The 23886-nt window shown below is 37.6% G+C and overlaps 1 protein-coding gene across 6 annotated transcripts in view; it reads left to right on the forward strand.

Moving 5' to 3' along the window:
• Positions 1-900: 900 nt before the first annotated feature.
• Positions 901-23886, forward strand: part of LOC129776121 (tyrosine-protein kinase hopscotch) — a 72238-nt gene continuing 49252 nt past the window's right edge. For 2 of the 6 annotated variants that reach the window (XM_055781539.1, XM_055781538.1), the window contains exon 1: positions 901-1413. The gene's annotated coding sequence lies outside the window, so the exon portion shown is untranslated. The remainder of the gene's footprint in view (positions 1414-23886) is intronic. The other 4 variants (XM_055781540.1, XM_055781537.1, XM_055781543.1 and 1 more) reach the window with 4 other exon arrangements.

Consider the following 23886-nt stretch of genomic DNA (forward strand, 5'->3'; position numbering starts at 1 on the left):
ACCGTGTTGCTACAGCCAAGCTGTAACGAAGATGAACGTTCACCAGTTTTTCGTTAGAATACATCTACATCGTTAGAATACATCATTAACAAAAAGTTACTCAATGACACTGACTGGATATTGGAATGGAATAATTTATTTCTAAATTTTCTGATCTTTCAAATGCAACTTAGATAATAAAGTAACCGAGTCTTGTTTTTAAGTTACAATGAATTTAAAGGCAAGCATAACCAAAATGTAAAAAAAAATTGGATTTTTTTCAGTTTTCAAATGCAACTAGGTTAACAGCTTTGTTTTTAAGCTACAACAACTAAAGCCCGATGATTGAGGTTTAACAATATGCATAGAAGGATTCTATAACTTTCTGTTATATATTATAATTGCTCTGATTAACCTAACACCCTGTGTTTCCTCTAAAAGTCAAACTCTGCTTGGAAGTTGCGAATTCCAAAAAGGATGTGTATTACACTTTTATGGAGCGTTTCATTTATTGACCCCTCCTAATGCCCTCGTAAAATCCAAGACGGGTCTATGGTACTAGGTGAGGCCGTTTCGTCACTAAGTTGGTTAGGGGAGCGGTAAATGAAAACAGTACGGAAGAAAGCAGAAGGGGAATTATTTGCTTGAAGCGTGAAAGAGACAGACTGATCAGGAACGAGCTTCGGCACTAGCGTATTGTGTTTTGTTTACAAACAAAACACAGTAGACTTCCAAGATGGCTGAAGAGTGGTTTTAGCAAGTTGGCCCACCTTAGGATATACTTCTACGCGCCTTGGTAAAATCTTCTGTCAAATCGTACCACTGTGTGCGTGTGCTATGAGGGAAAAGCAAACGAAAATACAGCGATAGCACCCACACACACACACACACGCAGCCAGCGCTCCGCCAGACGATGTTGTTCGTCGTCTGGCCATCATCGTACACAGCGCATAGCATAGAGGGTGGAGAAGGGATAATGTGTGTTATTTGTGCTGGGCTGACTATGTGATGAAGCAAAGCGATCCGAACTGACAGCTCTAGATGTGCGACGGTATTTGAATTCATCGGAAAATCTGCGGATTTCCAGGAGATCCAGTGCAATATTATTGAGGATGAAAGTGAGCAAAAGTACTGCTGCGGTGCAAGAGTGAAATGAAGTTCGCTGATAAGGTCGGAGTTTGTGTGCTTTTATTGAATTTGTTTATCAGCGAGGATCGGGCTGTGAAAAAATATGTCGTCTCAGAATATGGGCCTGGAAGAAAGCAGAAAAAGATGGCTATCATAAGCGGAGGTTGTCGTGTGTTGCAGTGATGATTAGAATCGAATTTTTACGTGTTGTATTTGTTGTTGCTGACTGGCAACTCCCAGAAAAGGAGTTTTTTTTCGTGAGCACCCCATGGGATTACTGCGGACCGAGCTGGGACTTCAAAAAAGGTATGTTTTCATGCGGAGGAAATCGAAACGCAATTTGCCGACACGGAGGTGTTGAGCGAGATTAGGCACCGATGGAAAGTTGTGGTGGCGGCGGTGCATTTGCTGCGGGTAATGAGTGCAATTGCAAACCGATCCGTTGCACTTTTTTCCCTTTGCCGGGAGAGTGTATGCACTTGTTATCAGTGGCATTCGCTCCGACGCGTAGGTTTCTCATTTCACTGTGCGCTAGAGCTTCAGTTTAGTCTCTGGTTTTGCACCACTTTTGTGCTATGCCATTTGATGAGGCAGCTGTTGGTGAAAACAGCAATAGTCACTGAATAACGGGAAAACTTATGTTGTCTTTAAATCATATTCCTTGAACTGGACATGTTTTGCCCTCGGTACGGTTTGCGACTGGGGGAGTGAACATACATGTCGAAATGGTCATACGACTCTGTTTGAATAGTGATATAAAAAAAATCTTAAATCATGGCTAAAAAACATTATTTGATTCTGGAAGCAGCAAGTCATTCTGTTCCATAACATTTATAATCCTTTTATCATCACTTATATTTATTCAACAATACTTCAGTTGTTGTAAAATTAAATCGATATCCAGATTCGGTTTCCGTTTCGACTCTTTAACAGAAATAGCAGCCGACAAATTAATCAAAAATCGATTCATTGGCACCATTATGCCTACTTTCTGGGATTATGCTTTGCGCATTCAGCCATTAATAAATTAATTTGTTTTAGTCCAAGCCGCGTATTTCTCCAAGTTTATGTGATACTAGCTGATCCGGCAAACTTGGTCTCGCCCGTCTTCGTATTTTGGTCCACTGCTTCGTTTTTTTCTTCTTCTTGTTTTCCTGGTATGGGACGTTTCATATGACACATGAACACTGACAGATTTTAGATAATTTGATTTATTTTTTGTTATTATATATATTTACGTTTACTAAGCGCACGTTCATCGCAGTTCAATCGCAGAACTGTTCATTGACTGATCTTTTAATCGACCCTTCAAAGTTACCTTTTACTATAAAATTCCAAGCACTTCTACCAAAACTCGTCATCATATTATCAGATTATTTCCAGACACAATTCTCGTTCAAGATTTTTCAACCACTTGCAAATAACATGTTTCTCCGTTGCTTGGAATGAATTTTTGATACAGAAAATATGATAGAATAAAGATAGCCCTGAATCGAACAATTCCTTTCTCGAGTTTTGTTATATATGATATAGCAAAATGACTCGAGTTATGCAGCGACCTCCCCCTCCCTAAGGGATAGGTCGCTGCATAACCTCAAGCCTTCATAAAAAAATTTATTGTCCCCTAAAACCCCCATATACCAAATTTGATTCCATTTGCTTGATTAGTTCTTGAGTTATGCAGAAATTTGTGTTTCATTTGTATGGCAGATCCCCCCCCCCTAGACAGAGGGGAGGGGTCTCGAACTATCATAAGAACTTTCCCCGGCCACAAGAATCCCTACAAACAAATTAATTATAAAAAGGCGCTTCATCCGTAAAATTCTACCTGTGCGTCTGCCGTCATGAAGTCACCGCATCAGTATATTTCATTAATGGTTGTGGATAGTTGAAAAACTCGGTCAAATGACCCTGTCATCCTTACTGAAAGAGATTTTATGGAGAAATATCACGGAGACGAATAGTTTTATGTCAAGTTTTGACAGTTGAACGCTGCAAAATGTTTTAAACAGTTGCATATCAAAAACAACGAAATAATATCAAATTCACTCACAGTAACTTCTTCTTACGACAGACGTTTCGTCACATGGCACTGAACGATTAGCTTCAAACGAATCACCTTCCAACATGCTGCCTATAGAATTTAGAAATTTTGCTAAATTTTTTAAAATTTTTAGCATACACTGATAAATATTTTTCATAATCTTCTCCTACACTTTAAGCATATATTTGATGAACTAAATATTAGTTTTTGACGTAGAACTACGTCTTTCATTAAGGGTGTCAAATCAGAAAACAGGTCACGTTTTTATGAAATAAAGTTAACGTATATAACTATTTTTGTCGCGAACGGATTTTGGCGATTCGGAACGAATCGGAAATTCCGTAAGATTTGTTTAATATACTATACATAAGAATCCCCTGGTTTGTAAATAGTTAAAATTCATGAAAACTTTAAGCGTTTCCATTTTCCTATACACATGTTCTGTCCATTTGTGTGATTTCCCGAACAGAGCTGTCAATAACGAACAACTTATCGACGACCAACGGAGGGGAAATCGTAGGATTTAAAGTCTCCGTGAACAAAGGAAAAGTAGAAGAATGAAGGGGAATATTTGCCTAGAGTATAAACAGTGGATCTCGCTGAGGCAAACTTTCATTCGGCATCGGACTGTTGAGCAATCCAGTTCACTTTGCTTTCGCTGCGCTTCGGTCTAAGATTGGAACCCACCAGTGATAATCCAAACTTGATATCGTCGTTTGATTTTTCTGTTCGTTTTTCGCGTTATTCGTATCGTGTGTTTTTTTTCCCGCGTCATAAATTTGACGCTTCGCGTAGTGTGTGATGAGCAAGAAGAAGAGGAAGGCTGGCTCGAGCCCTGCAAAAAACGAACGCATTGCGATGTTGGTGCAGTGAACAGCGCTCGCACTGAATCGAGCCTTCGCGAGTGTGACACCGCATCGAACAACAGCGAAGTAGGCGATTTCGGAGCGTCGGTCGAAAATGTAAACGCCAGGCAGCAACCAAAATCAAGCACCCCCGCTGGTGGTGAAGGCGGTCGCTCTTGACAAACTCATCAGCGAATTCGCATCAATGGGTGTTACAGCAGTGTACAAGCTGTGTGGCATAATTCAGTTTTTTTTCCAAGCTGTTAACATTGTTGGTTTTTCGTCATCATAAGGGCTTCGTTGGTGCCTTTGAGAATGCATCCATGCATTAAACTGGCATTGTGGCGAAGCAGGTGTTAAGGTTGTGCGCCAGAAAATTATTTGGGGCATCACAAAGCATCTTGAATGGATTCGCAAAACTGCCTTCAACTAGAATTGCATTTGCGCTAATATTAATCATAATGAAGCATTGCTACTGTTTTCGAGATTGTTATTAACAAAAAGAGTTTATTTCGTTTGTTTAGTCACCAAGAAGTAAATGTCATTCTGGAATTTTGTATGTGATTAGGTTTCGCTTGCCAGTAGCAAAACTTCCTCCACTGAGGGTGACAGCTGCGTTTCTCTCGAGCATGAGAAAGTAATGCAACTTTTTTCGAGCGCAAAATGTTGAGAAGTGTTTATATTCCTAGCAGTTTCAAGCCACCAATGTATGGCGACTTATATAAAATAACAGTGTAGTTCTACGTCAACAATGCGGTCGTATCTTGGACACAAACTCCTATAATTTTTTTCATATTTATTTTGGTCCACTGCTTCGTTTTTTCTTCTTTTTGTTTTTCTGGTATGGGACGCTTCATATGACACATGAACACTGACAGATTTTAGATAATTTGATTTCTTCATAACTACATTGTGTCAGCCAGACTACTGTCGGTCGAATCGTGTCCACACTCATCTGCGGGAGCTGTTGGGGGAGGATCGATAAGCAGCAGTCGCACCCTAAATTCTTCACATGCCACATTTGGTTCCATTTGCTTGATTAGTATTCTTTTTATCGTAGTTTCGGTAGTTTTTAGATAGACATCAACTAGATTGAAACTTGCTCTTGCCTTTGAGCCTCTTATGTTTTAACGTACGTTTTCAATTTTCAATCATTCATTCAATGGAACGTTTTGATGTTCTAAAACATGTTTTTCACGTTTTCGTGTGTAAGGCGCACAATTTCCAAAAAGTAAACGATCAAAGTAAAATTGAGAACATTTGTGAAGAATACTTTTGTGACGAGAGAACCCTCGACTTTTAGCGGTTTCAGACTCTGGAACATTAACCCTTTGCGGTCGTATCAAATTTGGGCATGGGTATCGTAGTGGTCGGATTTATTTTTTCACATGTGTATATATATATATATATATATATATATATATAGCCACTCCATGTCAAACCGATATAGTAGTTCTCAGATTTTCGAAAAAGGGGTAGTTTTGTTCTTTATCGCAAAACAGTAGACCCGTATTTTTTTAATTTTTCATTAGGTTGCCCATTTCCATTTTACGGTGGTTAAAAAAATCCAATTTATCACATTTTTGCCAAAAATTACTTTTTCCAAAAATTTATAACTTTAGAACTTTTTTTCTAATCACTCAGTCTAATCACTAATCTGAGTCGGTCCTCAGATGATCGACATACTAAATTAAAGCCAAGTATCTGGTCTTTTTTGGAAAAATACTACAGTTATACGATTCTGTTTTCGTTATTATTGATTGTATTGGTGTTTTTTATAGTGTTTATGGTCTCGGGACCGAGGGCGCTATTTTTAAAAATATTTTTTATGAAATGCTAAGGATTTTTCACATAACATATCTCGAACCCACAAAGGCGTTTTTTTTTCGTTTTAGAGTTATGATTTTTTAAAAGTGAACCGATGGTCAAAAAAAATCATTTTTCCCAAAAATGACTTTCTTCAAAAATGTATTACTTTTGAACTACAGGACTGATTCAGATGATCGACATTTCAAATTAAAGCCTATTAGCCTTTTTTGAAAAAAAATAACACACTTGCCAATTATAGTTGCATACATCCAGTCTAGTCGCATAGAAACATTGAACGAAGACTGAAAACATGTGAACTTTGTAAAATCATAACTTAAAAACGAAAAATAACACCTCTCTGGTATTCGGATACGTTATGTGGAAGAACCTCAGCTTTCAGGAAAAAATATAAAAAAAATATGACGCCCTTGGTCCCGAGACCACGAAAGCTTTAAAAAACAAATACAATCGATAATAACGAAGACAGAATTCAAATAATCTGCAACTCTATTATTTTCCCAAAAAAGACCAGCTAATTGGCTTTAATTTAGTATATCGATCATCTCAATCGGCCCAGTTGTTCGAAAGTTATGAATTTAGAAAAAGTCATTTTTGGCAAAAATGCGAAAAAAATGAATTTTTCGGACCACCCTAAAATGGAAATGGGCACACTACCGAAAAATAAAAAAAATGGGTCTAATGTTTTGCGATAAAGAACAAAATTACCACTTTTGACGAAAATCTGAGAACCACTATATCGGTTTGACATGGAATGGCTGTATATAGAAATGATATTTTACAATTGGTCTTAGTGTGAAATCTTTCGAAACAGTCTCCAATCATAAATAATATGAAGTATAATCAATACACAATTTGATTTCTGCGTATCCGAAATGATCAGAACTTTTCACTTTAGATGAACAAAGATTTTGTCGCTTGAAACACTTATGCGATTATTCAAATAACATGACATTTATGCGGAGAGAAATAACTTTTCAATACCAATATTTTATAATTTTAATACCAAAGCTACACTGATCAAGGGAGTCTTTTTAGTAATGGAATGATATTGGGGAACCTGATAAACAATTATTCTAAAATTTTAACACATATATCACTGCATAGATCAGTTCACGGAGTAGTCAGTTTTGCTCATCGTGGTGTTAACCCATTTTAGGCCAAGCGTTCGAAAAATCGAACAGCAACTTTGATAATTTTTCATGTCTTTGGAAAGGAACCATATGGTAATGTTTTTGCACCAAAAGATAGCTTAGTTTATTAGCTATCACTTATATCGATTTCATTCAGTTTTGAGTTACTTTATTGGATAATAAATTCGATTTAAAGCAAGTATGTTTGGAAGGTGTTTTCAGTTTCAATTAAAAACCCAATAAAATACAAAAATTTGTGAACTTTTCTACAGTATTGCTTTGACAAAAGGACATGCATTGTGATATAGAGCGAAAATCATTCGATTGAGGTTCGTACAATCGAAAAATTGAACGTTGACCATAACGAACATTTTTTTTCTGCTGAATCAACACCAACACATCTAACCTCCGCTGCGCATTTTTACTTTAGAAGACGGAAGGTTTTTCATTTATTCTTGCATTTTCAATTGTGAATGGGGCTGATTCTGATGCGCGAATGAGAAGTGACAGCACGCAAAAACTGTCTCACTCAATTTCCGAAGGCGACTGTGGTGAGATTTTTAGCTTGAATGAACTCTCATGAACACTCACTCAATTCTCGTGGGCGATTGCAATGGAAAAACATGCCATTTTGTGACTTTTGAAGTCGTATCCTCATTTGTTATCGACTAGTACCAGTAATGGTAGCCAAAAATAGGATTAAGCGTTTCCAATGGACTTGAAAGATCTCTAATCATTCGCCGTTCCAAACGGGCAATCACTACTCCAGATTCAAAGATGTAGTCATCATCTACATTGTGAGAATTTTCGGACAAAAATAGGCAATTTCGAATGCAATCCATTTAAACTAGAGATGGGCAAAACAGTTCACTTTGATGAACGGTTCACTCATTAACCGTTCATCTAAGTGAATCAGTTCTTTTGAACCGTTCTTTCGCTCTTTCGTTCAGCGGTATTAAGAACAATATAGAATGTTAGCTAGAACCCAACATCAATAAACAGCTATTAATTGATATCGTTGGATTGGATAGTTTACGTATGGGATTTATATTTTTGAAATTTAGTGGGGAAAGATAAGCTGCTTCTTCTTCGAAAGTTGCAAACTGTATGTGAAAATAGGTTTATCGGTCGACAAAAGTTTATATAATAATTTGATGCGCACAAAATATGTGCTATTTTTCATATTCTCTTTTTGGACAACACACAGGTTCCATGTAAGATCATATTTCATAATGTTCGTTGAGGGGAAAAAATCAGCAGCAATCTTCACTAACAATCAATCATACAAACAATCACGATAACACGTACACGCAATAGGCCAAACAATAAATTGAAAGCAACGAAAAAACGTTTTTCTCAACATGCCCTCACTATGAGATTTTTTGTTTATTTAATCCATGAATCGCCCCAGCTTCCCCCAGATTTTTTTCTGATAATCAGCTAATATATGAATGCTACGCGGAATTGAAAGAATACATGAAATTGAAAATAAATAGTTTTGCTTTTAAAACTACGAAAATCTAATTTAATTTTTAACCCAAAATTGAGTATACATTAACACAATAAACCCTGCGTTACATGCATTTTGATCATAAATAACAATATTGTTTTATTGACGTAGGACTACGTCTTTCATTTCTATACCGGGGTGTAAAATCAAAGTTTCGAAAACGAAAGCGTTAAGCCGGAGACCGAGATTTTGAGCGTCAATAGCTCTTAAACAACTGACCGAAATGGTATGATAAACACTTCATTCGAAAGATAAAATGTCTACGCGGTATATACTTGTTACTTTTTCATCCAAAAACTTGTTTCAATTGCCTTAAAATTGCTTTCAAAACAGGCTATTGAAATCACCAATCGGTATATAAGCGAGCGCCGCTTGGAAACCCATCAGTTATAATTGAACAGCGGTTGGAGCATGTTGTCGCTGTTCTGGTGAAGCTGACTTCGTTCATCATGAAAGCGCTGGTGCGCTTATTACCTGACCTGACCTGACCTGACCTGACCTTATGTTTTCTAACCATATAACACTGCGACCAAATACATTTGCTTTTGTGATTTTTAAATCAAGTGCAATGAACTGGTGGTTATCGAGTTAGCATTAACCACTGGTGGGCTTCGAGTATCGAAGAGAATCTGGAAGGACGTTATCGTTGTTGAAAAATAATCTGCCAGTTCCCCTGGGAATTGAAAAAAAAACATTCAAGCGAAAGAGTTTATTTTGATGTTTTCTATCCATATAACACTGCGACCAAATACATTTGGTTTTGTGATTTTTCAATCAAGTGCGATCAACGTAAGACCACGTCTTTCGGGATGTTTACCCAACAATTTCTCAAAAGAGAAATGGGTGTTCTGAGAAAGGATGAGCGAACGCAAAAATAATGTAGACTAATTTGATGCAACAGATATTTTGTCTATTGGAAATGTAATACAAATCATATCACAATACAAGCAATGTATTATGCATTATACAACTTTCGTGTGATTGCTTTTTTTGCTAAATATTGTGCCTTCAACGTAACGCTCTCGTTTTCGAAGTCCCCCAAATATTAATTCATTCAGAATTGATTCAGATGCAACTAAAAACAAATGATCACTGAATCAACGATAGTCCTACGTCACCCTTGCGGTTATACCACAGATATAACCTACTTCCTGTTTTTTCCTTACAAGCATTCTCGTTATATTTATCCATTCCATTCCATTGCGATGGAAATCAGTTCGCCCGCAAACACTTCGTTCTCAAACAGTTCGTTCCTAAACAGTTCACTCGCAAACAGTTCGTTCTGAACCAGTTCGTTCACAAACAGTTCACTCTCAAACAGTTCACTCGCAAATCGTTCTTTCGGAATCAGTTCGTTTAGAAACCGTTCGCTCGCAATCAGTTCGTGGGGAGAACTACCGTTCTTTGAAAAAAAACAGGAAGTAGGTTATATCTGTGGTATAACCGCAAGGGTGACGTAGGACTATCGTTGATTCAGTGATCATTTGTTTTTAGTTGCATCTGAATCAATTCTGAATGAATGAATAAATGAATATTTGGGGGACTTCAGGTCAGGTCAGGTCAGGTCAGGTCAGGTCAGGTCCGGTCAGGTCCGGTCAGGTCAGGTCAGGTAATAAGCGCACCAGCGCTTTCATGATGAACGAAGTCAGCTTCACCAGAACAGCGACAACATGCTCCAATCGCTGTTCAATTATAACTGAGTGGATTTCCGAGCGGCGCTCGCTTATATACCGATTGGTGATTTCAATAGCCTGTTTTGAAAGCAATTTTAAGGCAATTGAAGCAAGTTTTTGGATGAAAAAGTAACAAGTATATACCGCGTAGACATTTTATCTTTCGAATGAAGTGTTTATCATACCATTTCGGTCAGTTGTTTAAGAGCTATTGACGCTCAAAATCTCGGTCTCCGGCGTAAGCTTTCGTTTTCGAAACTTTGATTTTACACCCCGGTATAGAAATGAAAGACGTAGTCCTACGTCAAAAAACGACCGTTCGTTCACTCTTTTCGACGAACCAGTTCTTTCGTACCGTTCGTGAACGGTTTGCCCATCTCTAATTTAAACTGTGCATTTTGAAATAATTTATATTTATTATTAACATGTAGTCAGTTCAAGTATTTGGTATGCTATTACTAATGACAAGAATATGCCGTTATCTGCTTCTGCAGCCGTTATAACGCGGTACAACATTAAATTGAAAGTTTACAATAGTTGACCCTAACTGATACGAGAAACTCAATTCAGCATACCGTTTCCTTTCTCCAAAAACACAAATCAGACTTTCAAAAATTACGAAAAGCTACTTAAGTGGTTAAAAACCGTATATGTTTAATCAACTTCTTCCATGTGTGAGGCATCCTCGGTGTCATCCACTAGTAGAGGAGCATCTTCATCAGTAGTTGCGGATGGAGTATCATCTGTGCTTATCCATTTCAAGACCCAGCTTGACCATAAGGTAGATGCGAGATGCGTGCTCACCGGGCTCATCCAGTGAGAATCCAAACGATAACAGCGCAGTTTCGGACAGTGGAATTACAAGATCCTTGACAGCTCTATCATTTTTATCGGCTCATTGTCTGTGAACAAAATGAAGTTTTTAAATTTATTTGAATGCGATAATAAATATATCTTACCTTGATGACTTTTATGTGAGGCGACAATAAAATTAATGTTCACTGTAATGTTATAAAGAATAGTCAACCTTCCGATAAACTTTTAGCAATAATTACGCTAAAATCAGCACCGGAAACTAAGTCAAAAAACGAATGCGGAATCAAAACACGGATACGAAATCAAAACAATTGAAATAACATACACTCATATTAATGCAAAGGGACTATGCAAAAACAGATTTGAAAATATATTTTTATTTGTTTTCTTATCCCAGTGATATTATTTTTCAAAAATTATAATAAGAGGAAAACATTTATAAAGATGAACGAAATTATTTCCTGTACATATTTGTAACAAGGAATGAAAATTTTTAAAATAAAAATGGGTGGGTTATATCTATGATAAGGTTCACGTGGGACTACCTTATCGTACCAATCATTTGTTTGTATTGATTGAATTTTTGATTGAATGAAACAATTCTCGAATTCAATTGAATTCAATATATTTACTTTATGAGTAAAAAGACTGTATAATTCCATGTAAGGTCAATTCATCCATTGTGATAGATTATGTTCTTTGTTACAAGTAAATTTAATGACAGTCCTTTTACGTTTGGTATGATGCCTAGGACAAAATATGTGAACGGAAGAATTACCAAACGATTATTTCATTTTACGTTTCCTTCTGAAGTTTGCAGAAGTACATCCGGAAGACCGTGTTAAGGAAACATATTCTAGTTTGCACAAAGGCAAGCGAGTACAAAAGTACCCACAGTTTGCATATATTTGCAGAGCCGATTCCCCAGACATCTTGGTTTTGAAATCTGTGTTAGGCAAACACATTTCAGTCGGAACAAAAATCCCCCGACTTACATGAATTTGCAATGTCGATTTCCTCAGACACCTTAGTTCTAAAGTCTGTGTTCGGGAAACACATTTCAGTCGGAACAAAAATACCCCCGACTTTCATGTATTTGCAATGTCGATTTCCCCACGCTCCATGGATTTGAAGTCTTTGTTAGGGAAACACATTTCAGTCGGAACAAAAAAGCCCCCGACTTACATGTATTTGGAATGCCAATTTCCCCACGCTCCATGTATTTGAAGTCTGTGTTGGGGAAACACATTTCAGCCGGAACAAAAATACCCCCGACTTTCATGTAATTGCAATGCCGATCTCTCCAACGCTGCTTGGTTTTGTGGCTGTGTTAGGGAAACCGTAGATCGGGCCAACCAAAATGAGGCAGTTAGGGCGTTTAGATAACGCTTAACATTTTACAGTTATTCAATTGTTCACCTAATGAAAAATAACAATTTATTAATTACGATAGAAGCGTAAAAACATTCCCTATCAATTGATGCAAACATCTTTCCGATCCAGTAAGAAATGTTCTAGTTATAAGCATTCGAAATCTTTCATTTTTTCCTGCATGTTTTGTGTTTAGGTTTTCATTTTACTCCCCATATACTCCGGTTAGACGTAGTCCCACGTCAAAAGAAATATATATTCATGAAACACATTGAATACATAGAGCCTTTGCAAAAAAACACAAGCTTTGACATATATTTCAATGAACACTGCACCTTTGTAACTCATTGAGTATTTTACTCCAAAATGAACCTCTCACGTCAGGGCAATCGCCTTCGGCGATACGGTGACCTGGGTCATGAGACTTTGAGGAGTTCATTGTTGTCACATTCCATTTGCGCTGGAGAATCAGGCCCAATGTTTGCGAATATCGATTAATTTAGCAAATATGATTGAAAATCTGTATGAATCTTTGTCCGTAATAACTTCAGGTGATGGCGGCCCGTAGAATTTTTTTTTGTGGAGGAGCTGGAGGAAATGATCAGTACGTGTAACGAGGACTCTAATGAGATTGTAATAACCGAGTAATGACCTCCCATAACCCTCTATGCCGTTGTTTTTTCGCAGTGCTCTGGTACTTTGCAGGTTTGGAAAATGTTCGATTTTTTCGGGAAATGGATAATTGTGGAGACTAACTTTTAACCATTGACATTTCTCCACCGTTAACAATAAAAATAACAGCATATGCTTTCGTTTGAAAGAAAAAGCCTGCCCGTAATAAGTTGAAATTACATGAAATAAGAAATGCCACATCTCACCTTAGGTGGATTAATTTGGGTTTATACTTAGAGACCTCCATTCTTCTGTTCTTGTTCTTCCCGGAATCCAAAATTGATGCATTCATGAAGATCGTATTTTTGCTAATCGAAGTGATTTTTTGTTCGCAGTATGTTTGTACTTGCAAAAAAAAAGTGCGGGTTTCGGCCAATCTTTGATTTTTGGAACAGTCATTTCCCGGAAAATAGAAGATGGGAAAAAATCATTCTTGAACATTGGAGTTCCTTTAGCGTCAATAATCGAAATTACATCAATGGCTTTCGTCAAAAAAATAATTTTTACAGCCTGGTCGTTGATGGGTTAAGCTCTCATTTGTTGCAATTTCCCATGTCCACGGTCAAATGTTAACAAACGGGAGCTGAAATACACCACGCAAAAACATCATACCGAAGGTTGGTTTTTCATATTCTACATTCTTCGTGACTGAGAAAAAGATAGCAACGAATATGGTCAAAAGAAACACTACAGAAATCAAAATTCGCGTTAGAAGAAAAAAAAACTGAGAATTAAAGTTAGATTCCGTGTCTCCATGCTCCATGCACCTCAATTAACCTCCCTATACTCGGGCATAGGTCTGACAGATCGAGAATTACGAGTTACGATTTTTTGCGCAAGTACAGGAGTGTTAATCTGAACATGACATGAAGGACATGGTGGACCTGAAGCAATAAATTTGATATTTTACAAGTTTTACCCAAATAAAACCGTATTTTCTAGAGGTTCTAGAAAAATAATCCCCAAATATTGTTTCACAATAATATTCGAGCAATGGGAAATGTCATTTTAATCTGCCCGAATGATATGAATAATAAATTGTTTATTTTGTTATTTTATCCTCTTGTTCTATCTTCTATCTTCTTCTTCTATATCTATAAAAATGGATTTCTGTCTGTCTGTCTGATTCTTATGGACTCGGAAACTATTGAACCGACCGGCGTGAAAATTGGTATGTAGGGTTTTTTTGGGCAGGGGAAGGTTCTTATGATAGTTTAGACCCCTCCCCCCCTCTAAGGGAGGGCTACCATACAAATGAAACACAAATTTCTGCATTACTCGAGAATTAATCAAACAAATTAAACCAAATTTGGCATGTGAAGGTTTAAGGGGACAATAAATGTTTCTATGGTGGCTCGAGATCCCTCCTTTTCTCTAAGGGGGCTGCCATACAAATGAAACAAAAAATTCTGCATAACTCGAGAACTTATCAAGCAAATGCGGCCAAATTAGGGATGTGACGGTTTTTGGGTACGAGAAATATTTCTATGATGGTATGACACCTCTCCCTCCTCTGGAATGAAGAAGGGGTCCCATAAAAATATTACACATATTTCAATCGAACATGACAATTGAAAATTTTTGGAGAACTCTGAAGGGAAGTGGAAAATTCGAAAAATTCAATTCCCATATGTCTTATAATTACATAGCGACAAACGTTGTTAGTCCAGAGGCGTCTCGTCCGCCTGTTCAAACTGTTCATAGGACAGGTAGACAATCTCAGAATAAAATGTTTATTATTTCACATTTGTAACATGGATGAGGAATTATCGAAGGTAATTTTTTTTTGTTATTCCCATGTTATTCCGAATATCCTTATTATATTTTCTATTTTGGTGGAACTCAAACCCGCCGTGAAGAATATAATCTGATAATTACATTTGAATACACCCAAATCCGCGCGCAACACAGCCTCAACGCTACGAAATAAGCAGTAATGACTACCGGGCTCAAACCATTCATCTGAACCCGCCGTCATCCAAACACAGGGCAAATGCAGTCAACTACATATGAAACGATCACTACTACTAATGCGCCGCCTTGCGTAAAAATGACGTTTTCGGTTCAATATTTCTGCTGAACAAAACCGATGCAAACGATGGAAAATACACAGCACCATCCTTCAGTGTTTGTTCGTAGTTGTCATCGTTTCCTTTTCTGTTTCTCTTTCATTAAAATTTGAGAGAGTGCACGAGACAGCGAGAGTACACAGCACCAAACACCCCAAGCGAGCATGATGCAAAAAAAAAGAACTAATTCATTCATGATCCTGTGGATGCGGTGGTATTATTCGTTGATGCGTGGTTTTTATCAATTTTGTTCATTCGACAACTTGAACCCGGTACACGTATGTCTGCTTACGTTTCAAAACCTCCGCTGCATTGGCCGGACATGTAGATGAAATAGCTGCGTACTTTGGTCTTAATGCTGACAAAATTTTGGCCCAGAGCTATGATGGTGCTACTGTAATGTCCGGAGATAAATCTGGTTTGCAAACATTGGTGAAACAACGTTTATTCACTGGATATATTCACTGTCGCGCACACGTGTTGAACTTGGTTTTGTTTCACTTGTGCACAAACAACAAGAAAACGTCAAGGTTTTTCAATACGATCTCATCTCTTGCGGCATTTTTCTCGCAGTCGTCAAAAGGCAGCGAGACATTGAAGCAATTGATGGAGGCCAAATTACCAAATGTTTGCAAAAATAGATGATTTGAATTATGCACCTATCAATGAATGTGATTGAGAGATTGAGATTTACCTTGGCGACAGTGTCTTTGATGCTGAAACTTTTACTAAATCCAGAGGTCCTCACGCATTCATGCTTGAGTTCAACACTGTATTCTTGCTAAAACTTTTTGCGAATATTTTTGCACATACGGATGTTCTTTATCAAATTTTGCAAAGAAAAGGAATTAGTGCGTATCGTCAAGGCTTGCCTTGCTTCTATAGAGGAGCTCAAAGCAGATCATCATTCCGATAGTGCGCTCAAAGATGCAATTGATGTATCTGGCGAAACTATGCATGACAGTAACGTCATCAATTGTCATCGTTTATATGAATCGATTATAAACCAAATTATTGACGAAATGACGGAGCGGTTTAAGGAAGTAGATGAATACAAATTCGTCGCTTTGTTGAATCACGAAAAATTTGCCGACTTCGATGTCGCATTACCTACTGGTAATTTGTAAATGCATATTTCATACCACTCGAAATTCGATGAAGCGAAGCTTTGTAATAAGCTGACGGTTCTCTTCAAATTATAGTAATTTTTTTTTTTATTTATTTTTAAAGAGACTTTGCCTAATGTGGCATTCGCCTCTGATTATAGTCATTATTCCGATTATCGTTGGACAAAACCTGCATCAAACCTCCGAAACGACTGGCCAGAATGATACTGACATTGCCTAATACAACGGCATCCGTTGAAAGAACTTTTTTGTTGTTGTTCGACGGATCAAGAATTATTTGCGGTCGATATCTGACCACAAACGGCTATTCGGCATTATGATGATGACTGTGGAAAAAGATTATCTTTATGACATAAGGCAGATGTCTTTATTTTATGAGGAATTCATTGATAAGTTTGCGCTCATAGTTGACGGTAGGATTTTTTTATTATACAGGCAAATCTGTTTTTGTGCGGGTGATGGGGACCGCACAAAAAATAGTGTTTGCTAAACAATTTGAAAAAAAAAAAACTTTTTGTTGTGTGGTGGATAGGGACCGCATAAAAAAATCCTTAAGAAAATAACACAAATCCTAATGATTCCATTCGTGATCAATATTCGATTTCCTTTTTTCACTTTCATAAGCGGCCTACTCACTTGCGCATATCATAAAATCAACTCTTTGCTCCTTTCAATAAGCTCCTACTAACACCTTAAAACAAACAAAACAAAACATGAAAATGGGAATTGACTGACACAGTCTCTATGTAGAGCGATAAAATACATATCAAAGATAGAAAAAAGACCGATTACTTCATTTTCTTCCAATTACCGCACAAAAAAGTCGCACCAAAAAATCGCACAAAAAAGTCACAGGAGGGCTGTGTCCGAGACACGACCGCATAGTTGACGTAGGATTCAGTTAGGCTATCTGTTGATTTTGGATATGTCTGAAGAATAATATCATTGAACTCTTTGATAATGATTTGGTGGTCCTGAAAAGGGCGGTTTTGTTTGGTTGTTGGGTATTGGTTATTCACTCCACCAGTGTTTACCGAGTTTTGATGACAGTAATGATGACAGAAGGATGGTAAACAGTCATTGGATGGTGCGTATCAGATAGGAGATGCCGAAGTGGAATGAGATATGATGAAAACCGCCATCTTTGACCCTAGACGAGATGCCTCCTGTGTTATGTGTGTATGAAATAAAGAAAAAAAACTCATCAATGTAATATAAGATAATTACCAATACCGAACACAATTATCAATTTTTATCATCAGTAAAAACATAATACTTCAATATAAAGAAAACATATTTGAAATGGAAAACGTAATTTTGTTTTATAATTTTTACTTTCTAAGTGTTTATTCAACCCAATGTGAATTTTAATTGGACTAACAACACCTAATACTATATGTAGAGCATATGGGAAATCACTTTTTCGAATATTTCTTCACTTTTCCAATTTTTCTCCCCTTATGGAATTTTCTTGGGTGAAAATGAACACAACGAAACAGACAGCTTAAACCGAACGACCCATTCTCGAGCGGGAACATACCTTGATATTTATTTATGAAAATTGAAATAAATCGTTTCATATATGTTCGGTGTTAAGTCAGAGGGGACCAAGTCGCAAAACTGAAATTTCCGAGTTATTAGTCGCATCAGATTTGAAAAATCGTGCATGCAGCAGAAATAACGTATCGAAATGGTTCTGAACGCTCTATGGAAACCCTTTAGAACACCAAACTTCAAGCTCGTTTTTCTCGAAATCATAAAAATGTCATATGGTTCGGTCTGACTTAACACCAACCATATCAATTAGTTTTAAACACAACTGCTAACATATATAATTTTACACTTACACTTGTGGTAAATTTTTCAAAATACATGATCGGTCATTTTATATGAAATTTCACGAAGCAACCAATATTAAAGTTACAAATTTATATTTTATTTCTTCTTACTTGCAATATAAAAATGCCCTCGACTTGCGTATATTTGTAATGCCGATTTACCTCGGGCACCTTGGGTTTGATGTCTCTGCTAGAGAACACATTTCGGTGGGAACAAAAGCTCCCCCTACTTTCATGTATTTGCAATGTCGATTTCCCCCAGGCAGCTTGGTTTTGATGTCTCGGTTAGGGAACCGTCATAAGTGTCGTCAATTTCGACCAATCAGAAGTGGGTATGTCCGTTAGTATGGGGGTTGAGAATTTTCAATTATTCGATAGTTAATTTCATGATATATAATATTTTATTCAATATAAAAAATTGTTATGGAGTGCCGAAATCGATTGAAGCAAAAATTTCATCCATCCATCATGAAATGACTGAGCAATAAGCGTTTGAAATTGGACAATTTTCACGATGTGCTCGATTTTTGATTTTCAATTTGTACCCCAATATGTTCCCGAAAGACGTAATCCTACGTCAAAATTCGCATAAAAACCGCACAAAAACTGGTTTTACTGTATAGATAAATGTTGAGAAATAAAAATGTTAAAATCTGTCGCAATACTGTTGTTTTAATGTTGTAAATGAAATTGAACAGGTAGCTCAGTTGGTCACGCGTCGCCTCTGTGTTAGTTCAACGAAATTGAATTTTGTGCCAACGAAATTGAATTTTGTTCGAAAGTGGAAATGAATTTTAATGTGATAACAACGATACACGAAACCATGATATCGCTCATGTTGTTACACCGGTTGCGATCTATTTGGACGAAAGAGGATGGAAAGTTTTGCTTCATTCGATCTAAAGCCCATAACCTTGCAAACTTGTTTCGAACGGTTCAGAGCAGTTTCACTTCACTTTAGGGCCCTGTTATCAAAAAAATTATCATGTTGCAATTCTGCACTCGGATGACGAACATTTCTTTTAGTTCAGGAATTCATATTTTGCAAGAAAGATAGAAAAAATAGCGAAAAGCGAAGAGTAGCGAAACATTGGGCCTGATCACGAACGTCACTGCCACGAACGCTTTCATGTCACTTACACTTCACTTAATCATTTTGTGTCTATCATCATTCCGTGACAATTGCGTGTAAAAATGAACTCCGTGAAGTGAAAGTGATCATTCCCGTTTATAAGAGACATGTTGGTTGCATAATGTCGGGTATTTGAACGTTGTGTCGGTTGCATAATTTCGGACGTTTGAACGTTATGTAGGTAGAATTGATACAGCGTATGAGATAATATTCCATTTAATTAATCGTATGGTTTGGAATGACAAGTTTGCGATTATACCTCGAAGATTAGTTTGCTGAATCAAATGCTGGTTCAAGAAGAGGAGGAATACTTGGTTGCTCGGGAATAATGTAGTTGTTGAACATATATGAATGTAATTTTATGCTAGAGCTAACATAATAGTCATGTATAAAACATGACGCTAATAGTCATGTTTTATACATGACTATTATGTTTAAAAATTGAAATCTCGCATACTCTTGCACTTTGCTCTGTCTTACTCGTTTGAATAGTGAGAAATATTTAGAATTATTTTTTTATGAACCGTTTCTACAATTTTGGTGAATAATAATAACTTCTATATCTCAGAACAAACCCGAATTTATCCACCTCTCGATCAGTATAATCTGAGCTACTCCCGTATAGGATTCTGAAGTTTAATTCACTTATCCTTCCCATCCTCGTGTAATTTAATACACGTGACATTTAATTATTTAAACAGAAACTGGTCAGCGCTTTTTTAATATTCTTTCATTCAAAGTATGTCTTCAAAACAATACCGTTGAAAATATCTATAACGTAACAAATTATAACTATCGTCCTGATTTTGGTCTGGCCCGCTAATTGTGAATGTTTGAATTACAAAAACTAGCTCTGCAATGTTGGAAAAACTTCACAGTTATTATTTTATATTCAAAATATCAACAAATCAATATTATACATAATCAATCATAATGATCGTATTTGGGCCAGTGGCCTCCATTGCCATTTTATGGTGTTGCAACTCTCTCTTAGTCTAATCCTAAAAATAGAAACAAAAAATTTATGTTCATTCAGGACAATCGGAAGTAGACCTTCGCCATGTTTCAATGGGTCTACGGGTGCTACATTTCTAATCGTTAATTACGTTCCATAGCGCATTTACCGAATCCAAATAAACAAATTTACGTCCTCTGGATACGTCAGAATTTCGTTCTAAAAAGGCCACCAGGCGGGTAAATTGCTGTTTGTTTATCTCTTGTTTCTTAAACAAGACGAGACAATATTCAAAATGTTAGCAAAAAAGCTTAATAAATACGAAATTAAACTTACTCCATTCCGCGTGATTAGCTTTCACCATCTAAAACACAAGTGACAAATATACCTGTTCTTCACCGTGACATGACAGTATCGTGGTATTCATAATAACACCGAGTTCATCAAACGGTGACACACGGTGACAGTCGTAATAAGGTTGTATACAATTCACTTCGTTTTCACCGTGAAGTGACGTTCGTGATCAGGCCCATTGTTCTGTTATTGCGATAATTGTGCGATAACGCTTTCATCATCTCAGCTTGAAAGTGAACAGAAAAATATTGCAATGATGGGATAGATGTTGAAGGTGGGTCGCTAGCAATTACCACCGTTTACCTCCGATGAAACTCGTTCCAGCTCGATTCGGCTTACTTTCGGGGGGATTGGCTTTCAATTAAGCTCACCTGTTATTTTGCCGGCACGATTAGTCGATAATGTTCGGCAGTGTGAAGCTCGCGCAATTATCTTCTCGAGGCATGTCATACTCGTGCAAAATGATATACTCACCGCCCGCTGAATGCAACAACTCGCCGTCGCGTGCAGGTGAAAAACCGGCCGCGAATCCAAAACCTGTAGAAGGTAAAGGAAGTACAAATATCTGTGTGGTTGCGCAGTGGACATGTTTGTGCGTGTGTGTGTGTGTGTATAAACAAACGGTGCAAAACATCGCTTAGCACATCGACATTAGCGGAATAAGTAATTAAGAGCAATTTCATTGAATGCATGGAGAACTAGGCGGCGAGCTTCGGCGGATGTTTTTTGCCCTGCTCCTTTTTTTTATTTTTTTCTTCATTTGTGTTACTAAAAATGTTCATCGTTCTGAAGCTGTCTCCGCGAGTTCCAAGGCCGACGGGTCGAATCGTTGGCGGCGCGAGTTGAATCGCCTCGGGTTTTTTTTCTTTGCGTTGTTGTTTGTATTCGCTTTTCGTTTTCGTTTTGTGAGCAAAACAGAGAACGATGCGCAAATGGCGATAGCGAATAATTTCTCTCGGCGCTGAAGGAAGAAAGCGCAAAGTTGCCGCGTCGCGCCAGGTTGCGCGACCATTTGACACGGGCAAATGTTGCCACAGAAGCGTAAAAAAAACAAACCAAGCCAAGAAATGTGCGCAGCAGAACATGGGACGAGAGAAGGAAAAGAAACAGAAACAACAAAAAAAAACGTTTACGTTGAACATATTTTTTTCGCGCTTCCAGCGAATCTACGCTATTTTGCATTATTATGTAGCAGCGTCGCGGTGGTTGAAGGGGGGCCAGAAACGCCCGGGAAGTGAGCTCTCGAGCGCGGGTGAATATCGGTAATAGTCGACTCGATTAGTGATTAGTGATAGGTCATCTACTGGCTAATTTACACGGAAGCGTACGGTGGGAAATCCCAAGAATCTCCCGCTGTATATGTTTTCTTAAAACTGAGCGAAAGTATGATGGAAGTGATTCGTGGAATGATTACATTGGATCAAAAATAAGCACAGTGCAAACAATGTGAGCTGTAAGTTGCATGGAGAGCTAACGGTATAGCTAGTACAAGCAGGTAGCGAATTTGGCGGATAAATGTTCTTGGGATGTGTAACCCCTTGTGACTTCTTCCTTTTTCTAGAGTAGAAGAGAATCACTTTGGTTTGGTAAACCTTGTTGGCATTAAGACGGAATCGTTGGGGGAAATAATAAACGTCGACGAGCTCCAGAAGAGCTTCGTATAGTTGAAGAGTCGTTGGCAGAAGTGAAATATTTTTGGTGTTTCTATCTACCTTTACTTTTTCAAAACTTGTTGCAAAATTATGTTGCTTTTCCTATTCACTCTTTCATAGTTTTCTTCTATGGCTACCTTCAAATAATGATAGTATCGGGTTTTGACGTAGGACTACGTCTTTTATTTCTATACTGGGATGTTCAAAGTTTCGATAACGAAAGCGTTACGTCGGAGAACGAGATTTTGAGCGTTAATAGCTCCTAAACAACTGAACGAATTGGTATGATAAACACTTCATTCGAATAATAAGATATCTACGCGTTATATGCTTGTTACTTTTTGATCCAAAAACTTGTTTGAATGGCCTTAATTTACTTTCAAAATAGGCTATTGAACTCACACCAATCGGTATACAAGCGTGTGCCGCTCGGAAACCCACACAGTTATTATTGCGCAACGATTGAGTTTCGATCGCTGGAATGGATGGATGTTTCCCTAACACAGACTTCAAAACCATGAAGCCAGGGGAAATCGGCATTGAAAAATAGGTGCAAAGTACGGATACTTTTGTACTCGCTTGCATTTTTTTCAAACCGGAATGTGTTTCCCAAATACAGATTCCGAAACCAAGAAGTTGGGAAAATCGGCATTGCATACCCCCATGCATTTTTACACTCCGGAAATCGTTTTGCTAACACGGTCTACAAAAACGGATACAAATGCAACGCTTTGGCTCGATTATGCAAGACTGCATTGGAAGATATCTCTTCATGTCTCCAGCTCAATGAACTTCTACGCATATCTTTTGATGATTAGGCAAAATGTTGATAACCATTTGGTGCGATAACTACTACCATAATACATAAATTGACTTAAATTTAGGATTTGTTTGCGATTGAATTCGTCAACAGTTTCATTCATTTACTAGTTTAATTAATAATTTAATCAATACACACAAAAGATAGATCTGCGCAGCGGCGATATCTTACTCAATGAGGAACATTCGAGGTGGGATTATTGCTAATCGAAGAAATACAATTGATTACTAAGCAAACGGCAGTCCTACGTCAACCTTGCGATTATATCATAATTATAACCCATTCATAGTGTTTTTCAAAGTTTTTTTTTAAATAAATCAAGATCAACAAGAAGTTCATCAATCGTCGTTGGCTTGTTGACATAGACCATAGACTCGACGTAGCCCCATAGGAAATAGTCTAACGGCGTCAAATCATTGAGCGGTAGCGATTCCCATTCACAGTAACGTGCCAGTCTTAATCATCATGGAAGAAGTACGGCCCAATGGCGCCACCGGATCATAAACCGCACCAAACCGAATTTTTTTGCAGGATGCAATGGTGACTCGTGGAGTACGTGTGGATTGCTGCCTGACCAATAACGCATATTTTGCCTATTGACGAAGCCATTCAGGCAGAAATGAGCCTCATCGCTGAAGATGATTTTTCGATGAAAATCCGGATCATTTTCAAGTTTTTGCTCAGCCTAATTCACGAACATACGACCCTGCTGGTGGTCAAGCGGCTTCATTTCATGCGTCAATTTGATCTTGTAAGGATGTAGGTCAAGATCTTTTCGCAAAATTCGCCACATCGACGTCACAAAGATGCCCAACGCTTGAGAACGACGTGTGAGAGATTGATTTGGGTCTTCCTCAATTGATGCGCTAGCGGCAGCAATATTCTCGACACTCCGGGCACTTCTTTGTCTCATTGGCACAGGAACATTTTGTACTGTGCCT

The sequence above is a fragment of the Toxorhynchites rutilus genome, chromosome 3 (assembly GCF_029784135.1).
Source record: "Toxorhynchites rutilus septentrionalis strain SRP chromosome 3, ASM2978413v1, whole genome shotgun sequence".
Taxonomy (NCBI): Eukaryota; Metazoa; Arthropoda; class Insecta; order Diptera; family Culicidae; genus Toxorhynchites; species Toxorhynchites rutilus.